This window comes from Lontra canadensis, unplaced genomic scaffold, assembly GCF_010015895.1.
Source record: "Lontra canadensis isolate GAN:19392208 unplaced genomic scaffold, GSC_riverotter_1.0 scaffold7, whole genome shotgun sequence".
Classification (NCBI taxonomy): Eukaryota; Metazoa; Chordata; class Mammalia; order Carnivora; family Mustelidae; genus Lontra; species Lontra canadensis.
Window position 1 is genome coordinate 13,254,237 of NW_022631001.1, and position 12,951 is coordinate 13,267,187.

Here is a 12,951-nt window from a genome sequence, read left to right on the forward strand (position 1 = left end):
TAGGGGATGGAGGAATGGGAGTACAGAGAGCAGCTGCTGAATGGCGAGGGTGTTTCTTTTGAGATGATGAAAATAATTTAAAACTACATAAATGTGTTGGTTGTACAACTTGTGAATGTGCTAAATGCATATTTACTTATTTATTCTTAAAGATTTTATTTATTTATTTGAGAGAGAGAGCATGAGCAGGGCGGGGTGGGGGAAGGAAAGAAACAGACTCCCCACCGAGCAGGGAGCCCTATGCTGGGCTCGATCCCAGGACCTCGGGATCATGACCTGAGCTGAAGGCAGACACTTAACTGACTGAGCCACCCAGATGCCCCCTAAATGCATTCTTAAATGGTTAATTTTAGTTTTAAAAATATATAAAACATAAGGACACCTGGATGGCTTAGTCAGTTAAGTGTCCAACTCTTGATTTCGGCTCCGGTCTTGATCTCAGGGTTGCGGGTTCAAGCCCCATTTTGGGCTTTGCTGGGCATGGAACCTACTTTTAAAAAATATGTATGTATATATACACATATCTGTATCTATATCTACACACACACACATTTAAATTACAGTTATAGGTATAGTAATATTCAATAGTAATTTTCTTACTATCTATTAAAATGTCATTTCCGGCTGCCTGGGTGGCTCAGTGGGTTAAAGCCTCTGCCTTCAGCTCAAGTCATGATCCCAGCATCCTGGGATCAAGCCCCACATCAGGCTCTCTGCTCAACAGGGAGCCTGCTTCCTCCTCTCTCTGCCTACTTCTCTGCCTACTTGTGATCTCCATCTGTCAAATAAATAAATAAAATCTTTTTTAAAAATGTCATTTCTAATCTAGTGGGTTTTACTTATCATTTTTTGTTTTTTAAGAGTTCAGCTTTTTATTGAACAAGTTACAGAAGAAGTTTAGCCAGAAAGACCAAAGCCCATGTCTTCATCAGACTCTTCTGATTCTTCTTTGTTTCCATCTTCTTCTCAGCTGGGCTGGCTGTGCTGCGGGGGGGGGGGGGGGGGGGGGGGGCAGGACCAGCTGCTGGGGCAGGTCCACCAGCCCCTACATTGCAGATCCGGCTCCTGACGTTGACATTGGCCGGGGCCTTTGCAAACAAGCCCGGCCCGAAAGGTTCAACACTTACACCCGCTGCTTTAATGAGGGCATTGATCTTATCTTCCGTGACTGTCCCCTCCTCATGGAGCAGGCTGAGGGCCACATAGATGCAGGCAAGCTCCGAGAAGGGTGGGTAAGTGCTAAGCGGGTGTGGCTGGGCACAGTGTAGTCGCCAGATGAAGTGAGGGCCTCACCCCAGCGTGGCCTTAGCTTCCTCTAACATATTGCATTTTTTACTCAAGGGTGAACTGTCTCCCAGATTACTTACAGAAACTGTGCCACAGTTTCCTCATCTGTCAAATGAGAATCATAATTGCACCTGCCTCAGTTGTTGAGAGGACTAAATGAGTCAGGAGATGTAAGTCTATACCTATGTAAGTCTGCTTACAGACACATTAATCTATTTACATGATGTAATTTAAATATATTTGTATATGATTACATTTATGTCATATAGAAATTCCCTTTTATCCAGTTCTCAACTGCTTCTCAACAAAACAAGAAGTTATAATGTGCAGAGAACATTGGTTTTATGAGGGGACACTTCTTGGCTCCTTCTTTTGTCTAGGAGATGGCCCCTTTGGAGCCAAGTGTGCTCTCTTGCTTCAAGGCGTTTCTCAGGTAGACATTAAGTCCTCATGTGAGAAGGTCATGCTGTGTCCCCCGGTACTTCACAGAGCTGGGTGGGTGGACAAGGAGCCACAACAAGCCTGTTCTCAGTAGGTGTCTAGTGGGCTTCCTCCTCCCCAGCAACAAGAAGTATGTGGCTCCACTTCCCTTCACAGTTCTGTGACCAGAAATATCCATGGCCCCTGTCCAGCTGCAAGGAAGGCTAGATTTGTGGAGGTACATGGCCTCTTTGGTCAGCTGCTAACTGTCTCTGCCACACTGGTTTGGAAGAGGTTCACTACTGGTTTTGACCTGACCTTATAAACATGTTCCTTGGGGCTGAATTCTCATTTCTAGTTCGGAGTCCCAGTACTAGGACCTTTGTGGTCACATCCTTTGGTACCGTACCTCAGGTCTTCTAAATGCGAGTCCTTATTCCTGAAAAGCCATTCATGAGTCTGGGTCTCTGCCACTCATCTAATCTGCTTATACATTTCTGGGTATTATCTAATGTTGAATTCCCAGCTCTCCACATACCATCTATCCACCTGAGTTTCTACCTTATGCTGGACCTGTCAGTCACACTTTCTCTGGCTGCCTGTTGCCAGAGCCTTTCCTCTGTTTCCTGTTGCACCTCACTATGGCTGTTATCCGCAACCCTATCCACTCTGGTTTGACACACCGCCTCATCATCCAAGACCTGGTTCTAACAGGGGAGATGGAAAGCAAAACAAAAAAGGAGAGAAAGTACAGGAAAGGAAAACAGAAAAGAGAGGCATGGTGACATCACGAATGAACAGTACATGTAGAATGTAGTTCAAGTCTACACTCGGCCACTTACCATGTGCATGACCTTAGCCAAGTCCGGAACCTTTCTAAAATTGGTTTCCTCTGTTACAACGTGAGTGAGGTAGACCAGATGATTGTTAAGGTCCCTTCTGGCCAGTATTTTATGATTCTACATGTAGTTAAGAAACCTCCTGAAAGTTTCTTGGACTCTTCTGAGAGGAAGGAAGGAGGCTGGAGCATCCCCACTGACTGGAGGTGTTACGGGCTGAATTCTGAGTGGAAACTGCTTAGGAGTATCCAGTCCTTCTGGTTGAACATTTTCCTGGACTTGACTGAGGAAAACCCAAAAACTGTGCCTTCAAAAATGGAGAAGGGGGAGAGTTGGCTTTAAATATATTTCATCTGACTATGATGAAAGTATTAAAATGGCACAAGTAGGAAATTTATAGGGCACTTTACATTCTGCTTGTTTTTGCACTAGTCAGAAAAGCTGAAATTCAGTATGTTCTCAAATTAGCTGAAGAAACCCCTTGTCAAAGACCCCTCAACCCATCTGGTTATCATTATTAAAGCATTATGGGGTGTGTGTGCTTTCCATAGGAAAAAAATGAATAATCCCTTCAAATATGTAATTTTATAGGTTTTGAAATATGAAGGCAACCATTAAGGGAGCTATCAAAGCAGCCTGAGGCACAGGGCAAGTTGTCAGGGGAAAAATATAAAAGAATTTTCAATAACTGAAGGTTCAACTGATTTTAATGCCAAGGCCTAGGATTGTTATAGAACTTCTTGGAATTCCTAAAGACTGCTGTTCCTTGCATGGAGGAATCTGAACCAAAAAGATATATTCTAAATCACCTGGATCATATTAAAGTGATGGGGGCTTGAAGGGGTAGAGAGGGGGGCCCCCCAGGTGTGTCTAGGAGCACCAGTGCCCCCCGCCTCAAGCACAAAACAGCTGAGAGCTTCTGTTCTTCTAGCTCAGGCATTTTGTTCCACTGTGCCCTGGGCCAGAGTTGCCTCTTAGACATCAACCCAAACAAGACAACATTTTCCCTTAAGCAAAACATAGTAGAAACAATGAGGGCCTGGAAGTAGATCTTGAGCCAGATGCAGACTCCCAGCCCACCCACTCATAAGCTTTGTGACCCCGGGCCAGCACAGCGCCTCGTTCATAGAAGATACTCAGTAAATCCCTCCTGACCTAAACTGTGTTTCTTCATCTACCAAATGACGATGGTAGGATCCATATCATAAGCAGGTTATAATGGTTATATGCGTCAACCATGCTCAAAGCAGTGCCGGATACATTATAACCACTATATCTGTATATATGGTAAAAAGAATATTCTGAAAGTTTCTAACAGGTATTTAAACACTCCCCAAACATTATATATAATATTTTCATTTTCTTTATTTTTTATTTTCTTTTATTCACTTTTTAAAATATATTTCCATACACATTATAAGACCCTCTCAAAGTCTTCAAAATCCTCCAAAGTTCTCCCTTTTACCATTCAGTGCTTTATAGTTTACCAAGTGCTTTAGTGGAAGAACGGACTTGACCCTGATCTCAGCCCTGCCCTGCAGAGACACCTCCCCCGCCCCCCGGCTTGTCCTGCCTGCTCTCCCAAGGAGACCTGGCATTTGGCTGGAGAAACTTGCTGCTGACTCTGCTCCTAGACGCATCCAGTCCTAACAGGACACAGATTTTCCATCTTCATTCCCTACTACCATCAGGGGCTCCCTTGCAAAATATAGGAGGTGATTTCACTGTTGCCATCCCTGATTTGGGGCTGGGATTGTTTTCTCACTGGATGAAAAAAAAAATAACTTCGAAACTTGGCATTTGGATGTGTATCTAAACGTCTCTTCAATCTACTTGTATTTTGTGAGTTGGTAAATGCGTGGAGGCAGAGAAGAAAGGGGGAAAGTCCTTAAAGAATGCAACAGTGCCGTTAACTGTAATGAAATTGTCAAAAAAAATTTAGACCATAATCCTCAGTGCTAGTGAAAATGCAGTAGGATGGTTACTTATATACTGATTTGGCAATGTGCCTAAAAAGGCTTAAAATTGCTTGGCCACTTTAGAATGTAAGTTTCATGAAGGCAGGGATATTTTGTCTGTTTTGAAATGTGTTTGTTATTGCTTATTACTATATTATTGATTTAGAACATTGTCCAGCACCTAGCAAGTACTCATTACCTTTTGTTGAATGAATGAATGAGATTATCAGTCTCTAAAGGCCCATAGCCGTTTAATCTAAAAAACAGAAAAAGATAAGATAAATAAGATAAAAACCAGAAATGCAAACCGAGTGCGTGCTCATCAAAGCATAATTTATGATAGTGAAAGGTGGGAAACAATTCTACAAAACAGGAATTATTAGATAATCAGTTGGAGTGTTTTTCAGTTTTTTAATAATGCTTTAAAAGTTGAAGTTTTAGGATATGGGAAAATGCTTATATAATTTTAAGTGAAAAAAAGAACTGGAAATTTCATATAGAGTATGATCTCAACTCTGTCTGAACAAGTGTTTTTCTTTCTTTTTTTTTTAAAGATTTTATTTATTTATTTGATAGAGAGATCACAAGCAGGCAGAGAGGCAGGCAGAGAGAGAGGAGGAAGCAGGCTCCCTGCTGAGCAGAGAGCCTGATGCGGGGCTCGATCCCAGGACTCCGAGATCATGACCTGAGCCAAAGGCAGCGGCTTAACCCACTGAGCCACCCAGGCACCCCTGAACAAGTGTTTTTCTTAAGCATAGAAAAGATGTTGGAAGAAAACAGACCAAATGACTCGGTGTTTATCTCTGAATGATGAGACTAGGTATAATTTTTATTTAATTTTCTTAACTTTTCAGTGGATAATAAACATATATTACTTCTAAATTTAGGGAAAGATAGATGTTACAAAATCCCTATTGAACTCAGAGTCGGTTGGCGCTGAGGCTTGAGACTCCTCTCCCCTCTCTGCAACTTGCAGGTTGTGTGTTGATGTTCTGAGACTTTGTGTAGCTCATGTGATGTCTGTGAAACATGTATGTGTGTTTCACAAAATATTAAGCATTAAACCAAAGGATGTGCTGATGGCTGTTGATACTGTTCTTACTCCCGGGGGTAGCGAAGTGGCAGCTTTTGAGAACGCTGTGCCGAGCATCGTGAGGTCCTTGTGGGATGGGTGGTGGAATTCTGGACAGGTTGGGCTTGACCTTGTCAGTTCCCAGAGGGGGACCCTGTCTGTTTTGTGTAGTATGAGTCTGGCAGATGGCTGGCTTGTTGTGCCGATTTGTCAGGGTGACGGTGAACCGCAGCGCTGGTGCGCGGAGGGGAGTCATTTTCCCACACCCACAGACATCGTCTCCATGCCCTTCTCTGTTATCTTTTCACTCATGGTCGCACTGAATCCTCGTCATAACCCTGTGCAGAGGGGTCTATGTTAGCTTTTAGATGAGGAAGCGGAGGCCAGTGGAAAGGTAAACAAATTGCCTGAAGTCACATACTTAGTGACCGGGGGAGCCGGAATTCAAATACAGCTCTCTTTGACTCCTCAGTTCTGGGCTCTTTCTGCCTCACTGCCCTCTTTCCAGAAGAGTGACCAGGCAGTTTGTGCAGCGGGTCTTTTGGAATTTGAGGATTTCCATGCATATTCCAGATGGTACAGTGCTAACCTTTTTTGTGGTTGCTAGCCAGAATCTGGATAGGAATTGGGTAAAATGCTCCTTTGTGGCTGGTTTCAGGAATAATCCTTAGATAAGTGGCTTATCTCAGATGTGGAGACCAAGCTAGCTAACATCCAGCAATTATCTGTGAAAACCATGCTTTCCATTGGTTACAGTGAGATGCCCTATGTTTGCCCCCTCAAGGCTATAGGCCTCATACTTCCATCCTTGAATTTAGGGAGGTCACCACAGCTAGGGAAGTGTTCCTTGACCTCTCTGATAGCCTTCGTCTCTTGAAGCTGGACTCTGTTTATATTGTTCTTCCAGGTGGTATTTTTTCAACACAGCTCAATAGTCATTGTGGGACAGTCTCCCTCCCAATGCCAAGAAAGTGGCTCTGAGCATATGATGAGAGCTGTGTTGTTGTCAGCTTTGTGAACCAACTAGGGACTCTAGAGAAAAGCCCCAGTCCACTGCTGGTAACAACCCAGTGCCATTCTTGTCACAGTGACTGAATTCTTTGGACTTACCTGCCCCTGGTGTTTCATGGTGCTGTGACTACAAAAACAAAATTGGCCAGTGGAGAAGCTGGTCTGGCCAGAGAGATAACGGGAGGGAACATGGCTCCAATTCCCAGGCCTTCCTTACTCTGATTGCAGGCAGGCTGGGGCTCTGGGTGAGATTTTTGTTTACAGGAGGTATGTTACTTTGCTGGGGCTCCCATAACAACATACCATAGACTGTGTGGCTTAAACAACAGAAATTAATTTTCTTACAGTTCTGAAGGTTAGAAGTCCAAGACCAAGGTGTTAGCAGGCTGGGATTCTTCTGAGGGTCACACTTGGCTGCTTCTCCCTGTGTCTTCACACAGTCTTCCTTCTGTCTGTGTTGTCTGTGTCCTTATCTCTTCTTTAAGGACACCAGTCAGAGTGGAATAGGATCCATGGGACAAAACCAGTTTTACTGTAATTACCTCTTCTAAAAAGCCTTAGCTCCAACTACAGTCATGTTCTGTAGAACTAGGGGTTAGGACTGTACCACATGAACTTGGGGGGTGGGGGATGAGCAGGGAAGGGAAACAATTCAACCTATGAAGGGAGACCTGTACAGAATCAGAATCAGAATCAGAATAGAACAGTTACTCGACACATTCCAAACCATGAAGGCTGATGTCCACCAACTCCTCCAATGCTGGCGTAGCTAATCAGACCCTAGGAAAGGACAAGTGTCAGGGAGACTGTGAGGATCCCAGCACAGATGCCTAAGCAGTGCTGAGAAATAGAAATGTGGACTGGCCTCAGTTTCCCTGGCTTAGAAACATCTAAGCCCTGCACGTTTTCTACCTTCCCCAAATAGCTGAGTACACAAGGAGGCAACTTACCGTGCTTTCTCTCGCTCTGAAATGGACCTTGAAGCTATCTATCCCTTTCTTTCTCTCTGTTTGCTCTGCCCTGGTACAGAGCATCTTCTTCCTTCACCTGGACAGTGGCAGGGGCCTGTCACTGCCCCCTAGCCTCCAGGCTCTGCCCCTCCCCGGTCCTCCAGTCGGCTGCCAGAGGGCTCTTTAACGTGGAGACTAGATCCTCACCTGTGTGCGTGATTGCCTTCCCCATTGCCTACAGGACAGTTAGCGTTCCTTAGCAGGGCACGTGAAGACCATGCTTTAAAACCTTTTAGGAGCTCCCTGCTGCCTCCAGAGCACTCTAATTAGCTGAGCTTGCAGGCTCAGACCTGCATTTCAGTTTGGTCAGACCTCCCCCCACCCCAAATCCTGCTGCCTGACCTAACACTGCCTTTCAGCCCTGCCTGCCCCCAGTAAGATCCCCCTCCCCAGATCTCTTGTCTTCCTCCGAAAGCCTGTCCTGCTTTCCCTCTCTTGCCTCTAGGCTTGAAGAAATGTCCAAAGTCAAGGTCTAATTCAAATGTAGCTTCTCTGTGAAGCCTTCCCACTGCTCACCCCAGCCCTCAAGAAGAATCATTCTCTCCTTACTCTCTACCCCCAGAGCACTTGATACATTTCTCTGTGTGTTTAAGATCTTGAATTGTTTCCTTTTCTTAACTTTGTCTCCATCCCTGGAATGGGAGCTCCTTAAGGAAGGGCCTTTCTCTACTTCATCTCTATACCGCCCTGCCCCGCACTGCCCATTGCACAGAACGCACTTAATAGGCTCTAGCTGAGTAAAGACATGGAGTCAGGGAGTCTCTCCATCGCGTTGTTGTTGGTCTGTGCTTGGGAGGCTACCAGGTTGTCTGATGATGTTCTTTTCAAACTTGAATAATGAACTCGTCTTTGACAGCGTCCATGACCCTTCTGCCTGGGGTAGCTCTGCAGTGCTTGTGGGCCCAGTCCCCTCCCATTGTGGGGCTGTTCGCAGGAGTGCCGTAGCCCCTCACCCCCTCACCGCGCTCCGGGGCAGTGCACCTGTAAGAACTGCGCATGCGGGGGCCAGACAGCAGCGGCTGCGCTGTCGGAGCTCGGGCCCGAAAACAACCCACCGTGGCTACTCCGCAAGTGAGTCCCCTTACCTCATTGCCTCTGTGGTCTTTCAAGAATAATATGCAGAAAAATGTTCTATCAGTGCATTTGGAAGCTGAAGAGATGCAAGTACTTGGCCACCGGGGAAAATAGCAAAGCTGGAGGGGACCTAAGGGAAAAAAACAATCTAACGCAAATACTTTCAGACACTTCTCTTTACCGTGGAACCTTCTTCTTTCAGAGGAAATCTTGGGTAAGGAAGCCCAAGGAGTATCCTAAACCTGGGTTACACTGTAGTAGAGGAAGCAAGACAGATCACTCTTCCCACGACACTCTGCTTAACTCCTCTGTAGAAACTCCGAGGACCCAGCACAGTCCTTCAAGTCCACCTGGCCTCTCCCAATCTCGTTGTCCAACCCTGAAGACCGATATTTATCATTCATTCATTTATAGTCATTCATTTTCCCTCTCTCTCACCACCCCTCAAACATTTATTAAGCTCCTACTACCACACAAGCACTAAGGGAAAAATAAGTAAGACATAGTGCCTGCCATGAGGAAACCTAAGAGTCTAAATGGGGAGTCAGACTTGTAAACAAACACTTGCAGTAAATCTGACAGCTATTTTTAGAGCTCCAAGTCTTGTGGGTGACAGAGAGGTCAGCACCAAGAAAGGAGAGAGCAATTGATTCTCCAGTCAGTGTCCAAAATAAAGTGGCCGCTATTCCCAGGCCAGGGAGATTTATTTCCCGCCATCTGCTGCTAAAGGAATAAAAGAGGGACTTTTCGTATTCAGACATCCCAACGCAGACGGTCTCCCCAGCGGCGTGGGTGCTGAGGGCACAGAGCAGGTCCTGGATGGTGATGGAGTTCAGGGGACTCAGGACACACAGCCACCAGCCCAGAGAGCGGCGCCGGCTCCTTGGCCCGATTCTTTGGTCCTCGGGCTCTAGGGAGTTAAGAGAGCCTTTGTGCCCAGAGATCTTTAAATCCCATTGTCATGGGGCACCTGGGTGGCTCAGCGGGTTAAAGCCTCTGCCTTCGGCTCAGGGCATGATCTCAGGGTCCTGGGATTGAACCCTTGAACCCCGCGTCGGGCTCTTTGCTTGGTGGGGAGCCTGCTTCCCCTCTCTCTCTGCCTGCCCCTCTGCCTACTTGTGATCTCTGTCTGTCAAATAAATAAATAAAATCTTTTTTAAAAATTTTTTTAAAAAATCTAGTTGTCGCTCATGAGGAAACTTTAGGGAACCCAGGCTTTCTCTCGCCAGAAATGAATTGAGCTCATTAGTAAAGAGCCCTCCCCGACCCTTCATATTCCAGTGGATGGACAGGCCGTAGAGAGGGCGGTCGCAGCATTCCCAGGCCCCATTGGAGGCTGCCATTTTTGCCCCTCATGGCCCAGGGCCTGGGACAATGCCTTACCCTGTCGGCTGATGGGTTCACTCTTTCTGCTCCAGTGAGCCAAAGGCTTTTAGAGACTGAGATATGTGACTTGATGTGGTCATTTTTTACTGAGTCTCCTTTGACTTACGAGCCTGGAGAGAACTGAATTTAGTCACCTTGATGTGGTCTCCTCAGGGCACCATCTGTGTTTGTGAGGGCCTGACATAGCACCTGTTTACAGCGAGAGCCCCTAAACATTTCCAAAATAAGGAACTTGCATGCACTTGCACACAGCACGTGTTACCTTTCTCTGGGTGAAGTTAAGAAAGTGAGGGAACTTAGTGCATATTGGGCATGCATTCTGAACCGGGCACCGAAGTTGGTGCCTAGCTCCCTACATTATTAAACGGGCAATTACTGTGGTATTATTTCTATAATGTCTCTCCCTCTGATCTGCAAGCTTCAGGAAGGCAAAGGCTGTGCCTGTCTTGTGCACTGCCATAGCCTGGCTCCTAGCACGCTGCCTGATGAGCAGGAAGGCACACAATAAATATGTTGAATGAACACGCAAATTATTTTATATGACCTCTGGATGACCTTGTGGAATTGGTATTAGCCCACTTACAGATTAACATATTGAGGCTCTGAGAAGTTGAGTAAATTCCTTATGGCTCCACAGCCGGCCATAACTACAACAGCATTAACCCACAGCTTTCCAGCTGAACCCTTGCGTATACTTGAACCCGGAAGTTAAAAAGAAAAGAGAAGGAATCCGTCTTCCCAGTGTTCTAGGAACAACTCTTGTTCTGCCTTCTTTTTAGATGAACCACAGTTTACTCACTTATAATTTTATGTCCTACCAGGTTTCTGGTAGTGGAGGAGCATGTTTGCTAATACAAACGCTGAAGGACAGCCTTTTCCACAGTCTTTCTTTTGGGATGTGGTTCTGACTTTAAGAATGGAAAACATTTTGGGAAATGGAGGAAGGTGTGGACAAGAGCAGCTATGAAGGGATTTATCCCAGGGCTAAGGCTTGAGTTAAGCTTGGGATGAGTAATATTTACCAGAGAGTTGAGGCTGGACTGTCCAGGCACAGTGGGAGCCAAAGCATGGAAGGGGCAATGAGGAATGCGAAGAGACCCACCTGTCTGGAACAGAGACAATTGAAGATCATGCCTTGACCCCACTTAAAAGCCTACAGGAGCTCCCTAAGCCACAGGCCTCTCAGCTAGACTCCAAAGCCCCCTGTGACCTGGGCCTGCCTTCCCTGTGCCTGCCCAGGCCCCTGGCCCTGTCATCTCCTGCTACTGTGCCTAGCAGACCCCTGGGGCAGACTGCAGTGGCCTTGAGCAGTATGCCTCCTGAGCCTCAGAATCACTGTGCATATGGATCCTTCAACCTGGAATGTTTCCTCTTCCTCTGCCCATCGGCCAGACTTCTGCTTGATCTTACCTTAGATTGTGTGTGTGTGTTTCCTATTTTGTTTTATTTAAATTCAATTATTTAATGTATAATGTATTATTAATTTCAGAGGTAGAGGTCGGCGATTCATCAGTCCTATATAATATCCAGTGCTCATTCCATCACGTGCCCTCCTTAATGTCCATCACCCAGTTACCCATCCCTTCACCACCCCTGCCCCGCCTGTCCCCTCTGGCAACTCTCAGTTTGTTTCCTATAATTGAGAGTCTCTTACGGTTTGTCTCCCATTCTGGTTTTGTCTTGTTTTATTTTGTCCTCTCTTCCCCTATGATCCTCTGCCTTATTTCTTAAATTCCACACATGAGTGAAATTATATGATAATTGTCTTTCTCTATTTGACTTATTTTGCTTAGCATAATACCCTCTAGTTCTATCCATGTCATTTCAAATAGCAAGATTTCGTTTTTTGAATGGCTGAGTAATATTCTATTGTATATATACACCACATCTTCTTTATCCATTCATGTGTCGATGGACATCTGGGCGCTTTCCATAGTTTGGCTATTGTGGACCTTGCTGCTATGAACATTGGGGTGCAGGTGCCCCTTCAGATCACTACATCTTTATCTTTGGGGTAAATAACCTGTAGTGCAATTGCTAGGTCATAGAGAAGCTCTATTTTCAACTTTTCGAGGAACCTCCATCCTGTCTTCCAGACTTGCTGTACCAGCTTGCATTCCCACCAACAGCGTAGGAGAGTTCCCTTTCTCCACATCCTCACCAACATCTGTTGTTTCCTAACTTGTTAATTTTAGCCATTCTGACTGGTGTGAGGTGGTATCTCATTGTGGTTTTGATTTGTATTTCCCTGATGCTGAGTCATGTGGACCACTTTTTCATGTGTGTGTTGGCCGTCTGGATGTCCTCTTTACAGAAATGTCTTCATGTCCTTTGCCCATTTCTTGATTGGATTATTTGTTCTTTGAGTTTGATAAGTTCTTTATCGATTTTGGATACTAGCCTTTTATCTGATATGTCATTTGCAAATATCTTCTACCATTCTGTAAGTTGTCTTTTGGTTTTGTCGACTGTTTCCTTTGCTGTGTAAAACTTTTCATCTTGATGAAGTCCCAGTAGTTCATTTTTGCTTTTGTTTCCCTTTCCTTTGGAGATAGGTCTAGCAAGAAGTTGTTGCGGGCGAGGTAAAAGAGGTTGCTGTCTGTGTTCTCCTCTAGAATTTTGATGGATTCTTGTCTCACATCTCTGTCTTTCATCCACTTTGAGTCTATTCTTGTGTACGGGATAAGAAATTTGTCCAGTTTCATTCTTCCACATGTGGCTTCCAGTTTTCCTAACACCATTTGTTAATGAAACTGTCTTTTTTCCATAGGATATTCTTTCCTGCTTTGTCAAAGATTAGATGACCATAAAGTTTGGGTTCTCTGTTGTGTTTCTTTGAGCTACATGTCTGTTTTTGTGCCAGTACCATCCTGCCTTGATGATTATAGTTTTGT

The 12,951-nt window shown here is 45.2% G+C and overlaps 1 protein-coding gene and 1 pseudogene across 2 annotated transcripts in view; one reads left to right on the forward strand and one right to left on the reverse strand.

The window, feature by feature from the left end:
• Positions 1-12,951, forward strand: part of ME3 (malic enzyme 3) — a 212,662-nt gene that overhangs the window by 55,554 nt on the left and 144,157 nt on the right. The gene's annotated exons all lie outside the window — the stretch shown is intronic.
• Positions 898-2,558, reverse strand: LOC116865231 (annotated as a pseudogene).